Below are 12,713 nucleotides of genomic sequence, written 5' to 3'. Positions count from 1 at the left end.
AACGGTGGTATGTTTGTGGCACACCCGGTTTAATTCCTCCCAGATCTGCTGGAGATGGTTCTGAAGAAGGATGCAGAGGAGCAATTTTGATGTTTTGAAATATGAGGTAAAAGATTATACAATTAATGGAGGGGTGGGGGGGAGAGGCAAAATAAGGGAGTTGAAAATAACAATCTAATCAAGAACCTGTTTATGTTTTGTGGTAATTTAGAAACAAGTCTAATAAAGGAAACAAGATGTTAAATACCAAATATTTGTATATACTATAAGTATAAATGGTAATTGAGAGTTTATTTAAAGGAGAAAAGAATGCCAAGTACAATAAATGTGAAAGGCAGAATTCATGTCTGCAATTATTTATATTTCATGCTTAATATGAAATAGAGTTCAAATAAAATATTTATACTAAGTAAACTCTGTCAACTACACTTAGTCCCTATGCCGACCTCACACCTGTATTAACATCTGTGGGCATGAGATGGCAGTGTTGTACACACTGTTTAGCTAAAGCACATACCACATTAAAAAAAAAAAAGTCCAGAGGAAGCTAATGGGTGGTACATGTAACAATCAGGAAATAATCTTGCCAGACCAGGCATAAAATATAAACAGATCGCCGAAACCGGTTTGGCTCAGTGGATAGAGCGTCGGCCTGCGGACTGAAGGGTCCCGGGTTCGATTCCGGTCAAGGGCATGTACCTGGGTTGCGGGCACATCCCCAGTGGGGGGTGTGCAGGAGGCAGCTGATTGATGTTTCTCTCTCATTGATGTTTCTAACTCTCTATCCCTCTCCCTTCCTCTCTGTAAAAAATCAATAAAATATATATTTTTAAAAATCTACACTAATAAAAGAGAAACATGGTAATTGGCGTACGACCGCTACCCTTCCCATTGGCTAATCAGCGTATCCTTATGCAAATTAACTGTCAGCCAAGATGGCGGCCGGCAGCCATGCACTGAAGGGAGCAGGGAGACTTGCTTCCTCCAGGAACTGCAGACTCCAACGTTTCCCGCCTCACTTGCCCGCCTCTCAACTGCAACTCTAAGCAACTATTACTATGTTGCAAATAAGAAGTTAAACAAAACGGCTTTCAGTCAGCCCCGGACCGCAACATTGTATCCATGTTTTCAGCAGCGAGGCCTCAGAGCTAAAGCTGGCCCAGAATAAAAAAAAAAAAAAAGAAAACAAGGAGCGGTTGGGAGCTTTTAGTCAACTGCCAGCGGGAAAACAGCCCTCAGCCCCTCAGCCAGCCTGGCCAGGTACCCAGTGGGGACCCCCACCCTGATCCAGGACACCCTTCAGGGCAAACCAGCCGGCCCCCACCCATGCACCAGGCCTCTATTGTATATAGTAAAAGGGTAATATGCCTCCCGGCACCGGGATCAGCGTGACAGGGGGCAGCGCCCAAACCCCCTGATCAGCCCTGCTCTGTGCCTGATAGGGGGGAGCTCCCCAATCCCCTGATCGCCCTGTGGCTCTGTGTGTGACAGGGTGCAGTGCACCAACCCCCTGATCGGCCCTGCTCTATGTGTGACAGGGTGCGGCACCCCAACCCCCCACCCCCACGGGCCCTGCTCTGTGTGTGACAGGGTAGAACCATAACCTCTCCATCGGCCCTGCCCCGAGTATGACAGTGGTGGCGCCCCAACCCCTTGATCGGCCCTGTTCTGTGGGTGATAGAGGGTGGTGCCCCAACCCCCCTCCACGGGCCTTACTCTGTGTGTGACGGGGTAGAGCCATAACCTCCCCATTGGCCCTGCCCTGAGTGTGACAGGGTGCAGCGCCCCAACCCCTTGATCCGCCCTGCTCTGTGTGTGACAGGGGGCGGTGCCCCAGCTCCCCTATCGGCCCTGCTCTGTGAGTGACAGGGGGCAGCGCCCCAACCCCTGATCGGCCCTGCTCTGTGCGTGACAGGGGGTGGCGCTGCAACCTCCCCATTGACCCTGCCTTGAGTGTAACAGGGGGTGGTGCCCCAACCCCCCAATCAGTCTATCCTGAGCGTGACTGAGGGTGGCATTGCAACCTCCCGATCCGCCCTGCTCTGTGCATGATGGGGCAGCGCCCCAACTCCCCAATCGGCCCTGCTCTGAGCCTGACCAGGGGCTGCACTTAGGGATTGGGCCTGCCCTCTGCCACCCGGGAGCAGGCCTAAGCCAGCAGGTCGTTATCTCCCGAGGGGTCCCAGACTGTGAGAGGGCACAGGCAGGGCTGGGGGACCCCCCCCCTGCCAAGTGCACAAATTTTTGTGCACCGGGCCTCTAGTATATATATAAACAGATCATAGATGCTTCATTGTTATTCTTCTGGAATAATGTTAAATAGCAAATATGAACCAAATACAATACAGTATAATGAAGTCATAATAAAAACATTAGCAAATTATTTTGCAAAGCTTGAATCATAATTGGTTAGTAAAAAGCAATACAGAGAATACTAGTGTTCCTGAAAGGTTTTGTATAGGTCCCACTTTTATAAGCTAACAAGTTTTCTAATAATTAACTATGTTAGAATCAAGTACTGTTTTTCTATAAGTCAGTGCTAATAAAATAGCCTTCTAAAATATGGTAGTAAGATTGGGGAATCAAACCCCCAACCTGGGTGTGTGCCCTGAGGGGAATCAAGCCCAAGACCCTTCGATGTATGGGATGACGCTCCAACTAATTGACCCACATTGGCCAGAGTGGAAATGGAAAAATTTTAATGGAAAAATTTTTAATAGAACTGAAAAATATAATATCTGAAATAAAAATGTCCTAGATTGGTTTAACAGTATATTAGAGACTACAAAGGGAAAGGTCAGTGAACTTGCAGTGAGGTCAATAAAGAACAGAGAGAGAGAAAACAGAAGAGCAAAATAAACCCAGAACAAGCAGAAGGAAGGAAATAATTAATATTGGAGCAGGAATCAATGAAATTAAAAACAAAACAATAGAGAAATTTTATTTAAAAAATGCTTGTTAGTTGAAAAGATTAATAAAATTGAAAAACCTCTAGCAATACTGACAATGGACAAAAGAGAGAGAACACAAGTTTCCAAAATAGGAATGAAAAAGGAGTTATCACTGTAGACCTCACACACATTAAGAGAATAGGAAGAAAGTACTTTAAACATACTATGCACATAAATGCAACTTTGATAAAAATCAATCAATTCCTATGAAAAAACACAAATTACCAAACTCACCCAATAGGAAAAATAGGCCGAAACCGGTTTGGCTCAGTGGATAGAGCGTCGGCCTGCGGACTGAAGGGTCCCAGGTTCGATTCCGGTCGAGGGCATGTATCTGGGTTGGGGCACATCCCCAGTGGGAGATGTGCAGGAGGCAGCTGATCGATGTTTCTCTCTCATCGATGTTTCTAACTCTCTATCTCTCTCCCTTCCTCTCTGTAAAAAATCAATAAAATATATTTTTTTAAAAAAATAGGAAAAATAGATAACCTACATATTCCTATATTAATTTTTTAAATTTAATCTGCAGGGTGTTGTGTGTTGTTGTTGTTGTTGTTTTGTTTGTTTGTTTGTTTTAAAAAAGAACCTTTTGGGGGGAAAATTTCTAGGTCAAGATGATTTCACTGGAGAATTCTACCAAACATTTAGGGAAGAATTAACATCTATTTTATACACACTCTTCTAGAAAATAGAAAAGGGATAAACACTTCCCAATTCATTTTATAAAGCCAGCATTACCCTGTTACCAAAACTAAACAAAGATAGTACAAAAATGAAAACTGCAGATCAGTATCTCAGGAACTTAGGCACAAAAATCCTTAATAAAATATTAGCAAATCAAATCCAGTAATGTATAAAAAGATTATACATCATGACCAAGTGGGATTTATTCCAGGTATGCAAGATGGGTTCAACATTAGAAAATCAATCAATTTAACCCTCTATATTTGTTGGGGAGCACAGGAGACTTGGTTGAAAAGTTTGTAAGGAGGACATTCTGAGAAAAGGGAAGTGTGTGGAAGGCCGCCTGCCCTGTTTATCGGAATTCTGACTTAGGGGAGACATGGGAGTGTCGAAGGCGGCGCCCCTAAATATTCCTTGACCTTTCCAAACAAGCCTGTGCATATGCAGACCCCCAGGTGTTTACTGGAATCCCTGTGCTTCATCCCTGGATGCCCTTGCCTAGAGGACAATGTAAACACGTGTGTCCTTCCAAGATTACTCACCTACTGATCGTATCTAAAGGTAAAAACTGCAATAAAAGGCTAACAGGCAGGCAATCGAGGCTGCCTGTCTGCTGTCAGTCAGACTGTCCCTTAGCACACTCCCCCACAGTCAAACTGTGTCAGAGTAATCTGCTCATCCGTCGTTCAGGGGTTGCTGGTCAGCCCCGGCATAGATTAACAATCTAAAGAAGGAAAACCACATGATTGTATCAACTGATGCAGAAAAAGCGTCATGAAAAGATGTTCATCATCTCTAATCACTGGGGAAATGCAAATCAAAACTACAATGAGATACCACCTTATACCCATTAGAATGACTACTACAAAAATAAACAAACAAAAACCAATAAAAATGTAGAGAAATTAGAACCCTTGTGCCCTATTGATGGGAATCTAAAGTGGTACAGCCACTGTGGAAAACAGTGTGGTGGTTCCTCATAAAATTAATTTATTGGGCAGTGACAGCAGTGGCTAGGAAAAAAGGTCAACTGGTATCCACAGAACAAGTTATCCTAGCCACTCATTAAATTTCTCCTCTGCTGAGGTCACCCTTTGGTGAACATGCACATGGGACACAAATGTCTTCACATTTTATGTCCATTCAGAGAGGTCCACAAATCTCTTCCCCAGACTTCCTTGTCACCAATTTTTAAATCATGCTTCTTCCAAGTCCCTGACTATCCAGCCAAACCATTGGCCACAGCCCCTAAATTGGTATATAATCACTCATCAGGCCATTTCTCCTTCCAAGCAAAGTATATACTAGTCACCAGATTCATTGCTTGACATTCTGCCTGCTGGGAGGAGTCTCTGTTACCATTGTCCTTTAGGGAAGTCCCAGAAAGGAGCTGTAAAAGGGCAGCTGTTCACTTTTTGGTGGTGCCTGCATAACCGTCTGTAAACCAGGCCCAAGCTGTCTCTTCCTCTGTTAACTGATCACAGGAAATGTTCTATGCGTTGTTCCTTCCCACAGGTGCAGGCTGTGGGAAGAAGGTAGTGTAGCAGGAATTGGCATCATGGATCTTTGGGCCACTTATTCCTGTAATTTACTTGGGCCTCCAGGGCCTGCTGGGACTTAAGTCATTATAGTTCTAGAAGAAAAGAGGGGTGGAGGGCATAGTCCTGAAGACAATCAGTGCCTTGTAAGGGAACTGCCTCAGGGGAGACCATCACAGTTTCACCGGGCAATGCAGGGTAGATCTCCAGAGACAGGGATGGAGAGGCTGCTTCTACTGGCAAAGAGGATTCAGCAAGGTTAAGGAGCTCAACATCCAGACTTCCTCAGGGTGTTCTCACATTTCCATTCCAAATTTCAGGATACCACTCCTTCTTCATCAATGCCCTCATTTGTCAATTTGCGTTGGAATTCAGCCACTTACATGAGATTCTGAGTTCAGTTTTTAGCTATTTGAGCTATACAGCTACCGACATTAAAGACTCAGGATGGATAGACTTAGAACCTTTCAGGTCATTATACAATGCTTGAGCTGGGAATTTGAATCCTTTGAGCTCATCCTTTTCTTTCCCCCACTTTGTCCAGTGACATTAGGATCAACCAGTCAATCTCATCATATTCATTAATTTGACAAAAATGTTAAATGATATCACATACATGGTTACCCAGATTCTTGCCTCTTATAAGTGTTTAACTAGAAGTATCCAATGATGACATTTTGCATATGTCTATTTTTGTACTGTTACTACTACTCTCTTTACTACTGGAAATATTATAGGCAGTTAGACAGACATGAGCAGAGCCAGGACAATGGGCCAGGTACAGAAACTCACCCCAGCAGAAAGCCCCAGATGCCTAGTAAAGGGCAAAACTGGGAAAACAAGAACCTTGCCCCTAGCATATTGATACTCATGCAGTTTAGACCCCCTGATCTTTTCCTCCCTAAAGATAACATCTAGCCTGGCCAGTATGGCTCAGTGGTTGAGGTTTGACCCATGAACCAAGAGGTCACTGGTTCAATTCCTAGTCAGGGACACATGCTCAGGTTATGGGCTAGATTCCTGGTAGGGGGTGTGCTAGAGGCAGCTGATCAATGATTCTCTCTCATCATTGATGTTTCTGTCTCTCCCTTCCTCTCTGAAATCAATAAAAATATTTTTTAAAATTATTTTTTTTAAAAAGAAAAATCAATGGAAAAAATATCCTCAGATAAGGGTTAACAACAACAGCAAAAAGAAGGAGAAGTCCCAGCCCCACATCAAGCCCCCCAGCCCAGGGTTCCAGTGCCAGGAAGAGAAGTCCCCATAACTTCTGGCTATAAAAGTTATAAAAACCAGCGGGGATTATGGCTTAGTGACACAGTGCAGCTGGAATCCCAGGCAGTCCTCTTTTTTTTTTTTTTTTAAATATTTTTACTGATTTTATTATTATTCACCCGAGGATATTTTTCCATTAATTTTTAGAGAGTAGAAGAGAGAGAGAGAGAAATACCGATGTGAGAGAAGCACATCTATTGGTTGCCTCTTGCATGAGCCCTGACCAGGGCCTGGACCAGGTAGGAGCCTGAATTCAAAGTACATGCCCTTGACTGGAATTGAAACTGGGATTCTTCAGTCCTCAGGCCGATGCTCTATCCACTGAACCAAACCAGCTAGGGATGTTTTTATTGATTTTAGAGAAAGAGGAAGGGAGAGGGAGAGGGAGACAGAGAGAAACATTGATCGGCTGCCTCCTGCATGCTCCCTACTGGGTATTGATTCCACGACTCGGGCATGTGCACTGACGCAGAATCAAACCAGCAACCTCTCGGTGCATGGGTGCTCAACCAACTGAGCCACACTGGCCAGGGCCCAGGCATTCCTCTTAAAGGGCCCAAGCAGACTTACTTTGACTCATTTGCTTTGAGCTCCAGCACTGGGGCAGCAGCTAGAAAGGCACCAGGGACATAGGGGAGGTACTGAGTTGTCTGGCATTGGTGTGAAAGTTGCTAGAGGCAGCTTTGTCCCAGACAGGAGAGCTGGAAGAGGCCTTTCTCCACAGAGCCCACAGGCAGGTGCCACACGGGAGTCTCCATCAACCTAGCTAACCCTACTTGCCCCGCCCTGGTGATTCCCTAAGACCCTGCCCCACCCAAATTTCAGGCCCACCCAAGCTGTTTCTAGTGGCTTTTCCATCCAAATGGCCTCTCTTCAGATTTTCTTAAAATCTCTCAAATCTGGCCTCTGTGTACCCTGTACCTCTTGGTAAGTGGTCCCAGGCCTGGCACTAGCAGCAACTGGCCTTGGTTCACAGCTTGGCCTCTCCTAGACACCTCCAAGTCCAGCATAAGTAGCAGCCATCTGCAGATCACTCTGTAGCTTGTGCCACCCGGCCCCAGGAAGAGCACAGGTGGTGGCTGACCATGTACCTTCTGGGAGGCCTCAGAGCCAGTGCACCCAGTGGACAGCTTCTGACCACACCAGATTACAACCCTAGCACCTCCATAAATGACACACTCGAGGGGTGAACTCAGCGAGCACCAAAGTCCCATTGAAGCAAGTCCTGCTCTGTAGGGTCAACCCCTGCACAACAGTAACTCTGCTGTAGTTGCAGTTGGTCCTCGGTCCTCACGGCCCATCAGTCATAGGGTCAATTCCTCCGAATGACATGCCAACAACAATCAAGCCTCAACTACAACAGGACAGTGCACAGTGCCTCCACAGGGGTGCACCTGGAGCACCCAGCTCAGGTGACTAGGGAGTGCCCTATAGGACACCTACTAGGCAAGGCCACTCTAACAAGTCTGGGAGATGTAGCAGCTCTACCTAATACATAGAAACAAACACAGGGAAGCAGCCAAAATGAAGAGACAAGGAAATAGGTCACAAATGACAGAACAGGAGAAATCTTCAGAAAAAGAACTAAATTAAATGGAGGCAAGCAAACTACCAGATACAGAGTTCAAAACAATGGCTATAAGGATGCTCAAGGATCTTACTGAGAACTTCAACAGCATAAAAAAAAGACATGGAAAGCATAAAAAAGAGCCAGTCAGAAATGAGGATATACTAACTGAAATGAAGAATAAACTACAGGGAATCAGCAGTAGAGTAGATGCAGCAAATAATTAAATCAGTGATTTGGAATATCAGGAAGTAGAAAATATCCAATTAGCCCTGACCGGTTTGGCTCAGTGGATAGAGTGTCGGCCTACGGATTGGAGGGTCCCAGGTTCATTTCTGGTCAAGGGCATGTACCTTGGATGTGGGCACATCCCCAGTAGGGGGTGTGCAGGAGGCAAGTGATTGATGTTTCTCTCTCATCAATGTTCCTAACTCTCTATCCCTCTCCCTTCCTCTCTGTAAAAAATCAATAAAAAAATATATATTTTTTAAAAAATCCAATTAGAACAGCAAAAAGAAAAAGGATAAAAAAAAAGAGGATAGTGGCTCTAGCTGGTTTGGCTCAGTGGATAGAGGGTCGGCCTGCAGACTGAAGGGTCCTGGGTTCGATTCCAGTTAAGGGCACATGCTCCAGTTGTGGCTCAATCCCCAGTAGGGGGCGTGCAGGAGGCAGCTGATCAATGATTCTCATCATTGATGTTTCTCTCTCTCCCTCTCCCTTCCTCTCTGAAATCAAAAAATATATATATTTTAAATGAGGATAGTGTAAGGAGCCTCTGGGACAACTTCAACAGTAACAACATTCCCATCATGGGGGTGCCGGAAGGAAAAGAGAGTGAGAGAGAGCAAGAAATTGAAAACCTATGTCAAGGTGCTACAAAATAATTACATTATATGAATGCAGTAGTGACAATTTACTTAACACCTTCCACATTTGGCACCTACAACCCATGTTACACATTTAATTTTCTCTAGGATGTCACTTACCCCTACTTTATAGATTAGAAAATTGAGTCAAAAAAGTTAAGTAACTTATGATAACCAAGACTAGTAAAATAAAATATGCAAATAGATTGCCTCTAGAGGAATCAAGGGGATCCTTCTCTTTTGCTTTGTCTAATGCCTGAGAAGATGTTTGTGGAGATGCCTAATTTAAAACTCTGATATTTGTTAATTGTGGAGTTTTTGTGTTAATTTTGATTTTAAAAAAAAATATTGCATTAAAATATTGCATCCTGGCAGGGTTGTTCAGTGGTTAGAGCATTGGCCCACGGACTGTAGGGTCTCGGGTTCAATTCTTGGTCAAAGGCATGTAGCTTGGTTGCAGGTTCAATTCCCAGCCCTAGTCAGGGCTTGAACAGGAGGCAACTAATTGATCTGTCTCTCTCACTTCAATGTTTCTCTCTCTGCCTCTATCCCCTTTCCTTCTACTCTAAAAATCAGTGGAAAAAATATCCTCACTCCTTAGGTGAGGATTAAAATATGTACATATATAATTGATCTCAATTATTGAATTTTTAGTGCCCCTTAAACTTTTCACCTCAGGAAAGTGAGAGTCTTTCCACTCCCCATTTCCCTACCTGTAAGTAGAGTCCTGATATTCTACAATCTTCATCTCTGTTCATGTTTGGATTCTAGTTTTGCAATGTTTACCAGTATGTGACCTTGGACAAGTTACTTAACTTTTTTGACTCAATTTTCTAATCTATAAATAGGGCTAAGTGACATCATCTCTAACGGTAGTTAAATAAATCTGCATGCACAGCAAGTAACATCATGACTCTCCTACTGTGTTGTGCTATTACTCAAACTTATATAGATGCTTTTGTGATTATCAAATATACAAACCTATGTAATATCATGCAGCTGTTAATAAGAATGAGGAATCCCTATTTGTATTGATATGGTACAATCTCCAAGATACCTAAAGTATAACACATGCAGCAATGTGTATTATAAATTGCCATTTTGTGTGAAGAAAAAATGCTTTTATTTATACATATATATTTATTTATAAATTCAGAAAGCATCTGGGGGAATTCAAAGCATCCAAAGGTAACAGTGCTTGTCTGGTGGAAGTTACACCAGAGGGAGGAAGACTTAACTTTTTACGATACACCCTTTGGCATCTTTTGAATAACTTTTATTATCTATAAAAATGAAATATAAAGCATTACTAAATACCTGGTACTTGGGGAACTAGAAATTAGAAAACAATTGTGGACATGGTTCAGAATTTTTCTCTTAAAAATAGAGTCCTCTTGCCTAGCTGGTGTGGCTCTGTGGTTGAGTGTCGACCCATGAACTAAGAAGTCACCAGTTTGATTCCTAGTCACGGCACATGCCTGGGTTGCAGGCTCGATCCCCAGTAGGGGGCATGCAGGAGGCAGCGGATAGGTGTTTCTCATTAATGTTTTTATCTTTTTATCCCTCTCCCTTTCTCTCTAAAATCAATAAAAACATCTTTTTTTAAAAGTAGAGTCTTCTCAAAGGCTGGACACCATTGTTGAATCAAGTTTGAGTTTTCAAACCTGACTTAAGGGCCTAAGTAAGGCCTCAGCAGTGTGTTCTGAGTCTGAAAGGTGAACTGACTCTTGCTTCACCTCAAATGCCATGGCACCGATCCTGTAGCTTTCTGAAAGCATCTAGCACTTTCTACCTTGCGTTTATCACTTCATTTTCCCTAGGCCTGACACACCTAGGACACTGGGCGAGGGTCCTGTCGAGGTGAGAAACGTCTGCCCTGGCTGGTGTGGCTCAGTTGGTTGAGCACTGTCCCATGCACCTACAGGTCACCGATTCAATTCCTGGCCAGGGTACGTACCCAGGTTGCAGGTTCAATCCCTCGTTGAGACACGTATGGGAGGCAACTGATCGATGTTTCTCACATTGATGTCTCTCTCTCTCTCTCTCTCTCTCTCTCTGCCTCTTTCTCTTAATTGATAAAAACACATTTTAAAAAAGAAACATCCAAACCTAAAGAACTAATTTTTATGAGCTTATTTGAGCCAAATTAACAACATACAACAGGAAGCAAGATCTCAACAGACTGAGAAAGGCTCCGGAGAATGGCAGTGTCGAGCTTATTTTATACATCATAATTAAAGGAGGATAATAAAGAGGGTTACATGAAACCCACTGGTGTTAGATTAATAAGGTGGAAGAAAGCATAGCAGTGAACTCTCTAGGATTGGATAAAAGGCAAAATGGAGAAACATATATTTCTTTTACATTGGTGGGTACAGGATAGTTAATAATTAACATTTAGCCCTGGCTGGTTTGGCTCAGTGGACAGAGCTTTGGCCTTTGGACTGAAGGGTCCCAGGTTCGGTTCTGGCCAAGGGCTCATGCCCAGGTTGCAGGTTCAATCCCCAGTGTGGGGTGTGCAGGAGGCGGCTGATCAGTGATTCTCTTTCAGCATTGGTGTTTCTCTCTCTCCCTCTCCCTTCCCCTCTGAAATCAATAAAAATATATTTTTAAAAAATAATTAACATTTATATCACCCTAGTTGGTGTGACTCAGTTCATTGGGTGTCGTCTAGTGCACTGAAAGGTTGCTGGTTCGATTCCAGGTCAGGGCACTTGCGGAGATTGTGGGTTTGATCCCAGTAGGGGGTGGTGTGCAGGAGGCAGCCGATCGATGTTTCTCTCTCACGCTCTCCCTCTCTCTTTCTCTCTCTCTAGAAAAAAAAAAAAATATTTTTTTTTTAGTTTTTATTGATTTCAGAGAGGAAGGGAGAGGAAGAGAGAAACATCAATGCCTCCCACCCCACCCCTATTGGGGATAGAGCCTGCAACTTGGGCATGTGCCCTGTCCGGGAATGGAACCGTGACCTCCTCAACCACTGAGCACTGGCCGGGCTCTCTATAAAAATATTTTAAAAATAAACATTTATAGCACACAGAGATGGTATTCAGGGAACAAGATAATGAGGGGTTCTGTGGTCTCTTGCTCTGGTGCCAGCCGTTATGCCTTCCTTCCAGGGGTAGGAAAATACATTTCTAAGTGATATCTTAGCTGCATAAGAACAAGGGACAGAGCTCACTCAGGTAGAGACTGACCTTGGCTAAGGGAGCCATGTAGGCCTGGGATGACGAGCAGCTCTGACCTGCACGGTTAGAAATTTGTGACCAGACCATCCTAGGTGGTGACTTTTGGTCACTGAGCTTGTCAGACCTACCATGTGGCCCGCCTGAGCTCGTCCGATTTCTTGCACAGCCCCCTTTTCCCTCACAGCCCTCATCAGATTCATTCAAGTACCCACAGAGGACCTGGAACATTGTCAAGCACAGAGTGTATAACCCAGAAAACGCAGGTTACAGGCATAAAAGCAGGGGAGGGAGCAAGGCCAACCGCGGGAGTGGGAGCGGGAGAAAGCCCATCCTGCACCCTGCGGGCAGAGGCCCCCAGGAAATAGCCCCCGCTCTCGAGTACCGTGCAGACCCAGACCCAGACCCAGACCCAGCCGGCCCGGCACACAAATCGGTCCGCAGACCTAGGCCGGACGGGCTGGTAACACTAGCCGTGCCCGCCACGCTGCCCCGGGGACAGGATCCTTCCGGGCGCAATGGCGCAGGGGCCCCGGCGCGAGGGGGCGGGGCCGCAGGACTGCGACCCAATTAGCGGAGGCGCCGGCGGACCCGCGGCCCAATGGCGGCGGCGCGTAGGCACGCAGGGGGCGGGCGGGCGCGCCCGACTC

Source organism: Myotis yumanensis, unplaced genomic scaffold (genome assembly GCF_028538775.1).
Source record: "Myotis yumanensis isolate MYYU_CA2020_CCGP unplaced genomic scaffold, mMyoYum1.0.hap1 SCAF_4, whole genome shotgun sequence".
NCBI classification, from domain to species: domain Eukaryota; kingdom Metazoa; phylum Chordata; class Mammalia; order Chiroptera; family Vespertilionidae; genus Myotis; species Myotis yumanensis.
Note: the sequence above shows the minus strand (reverse complement) of the source record.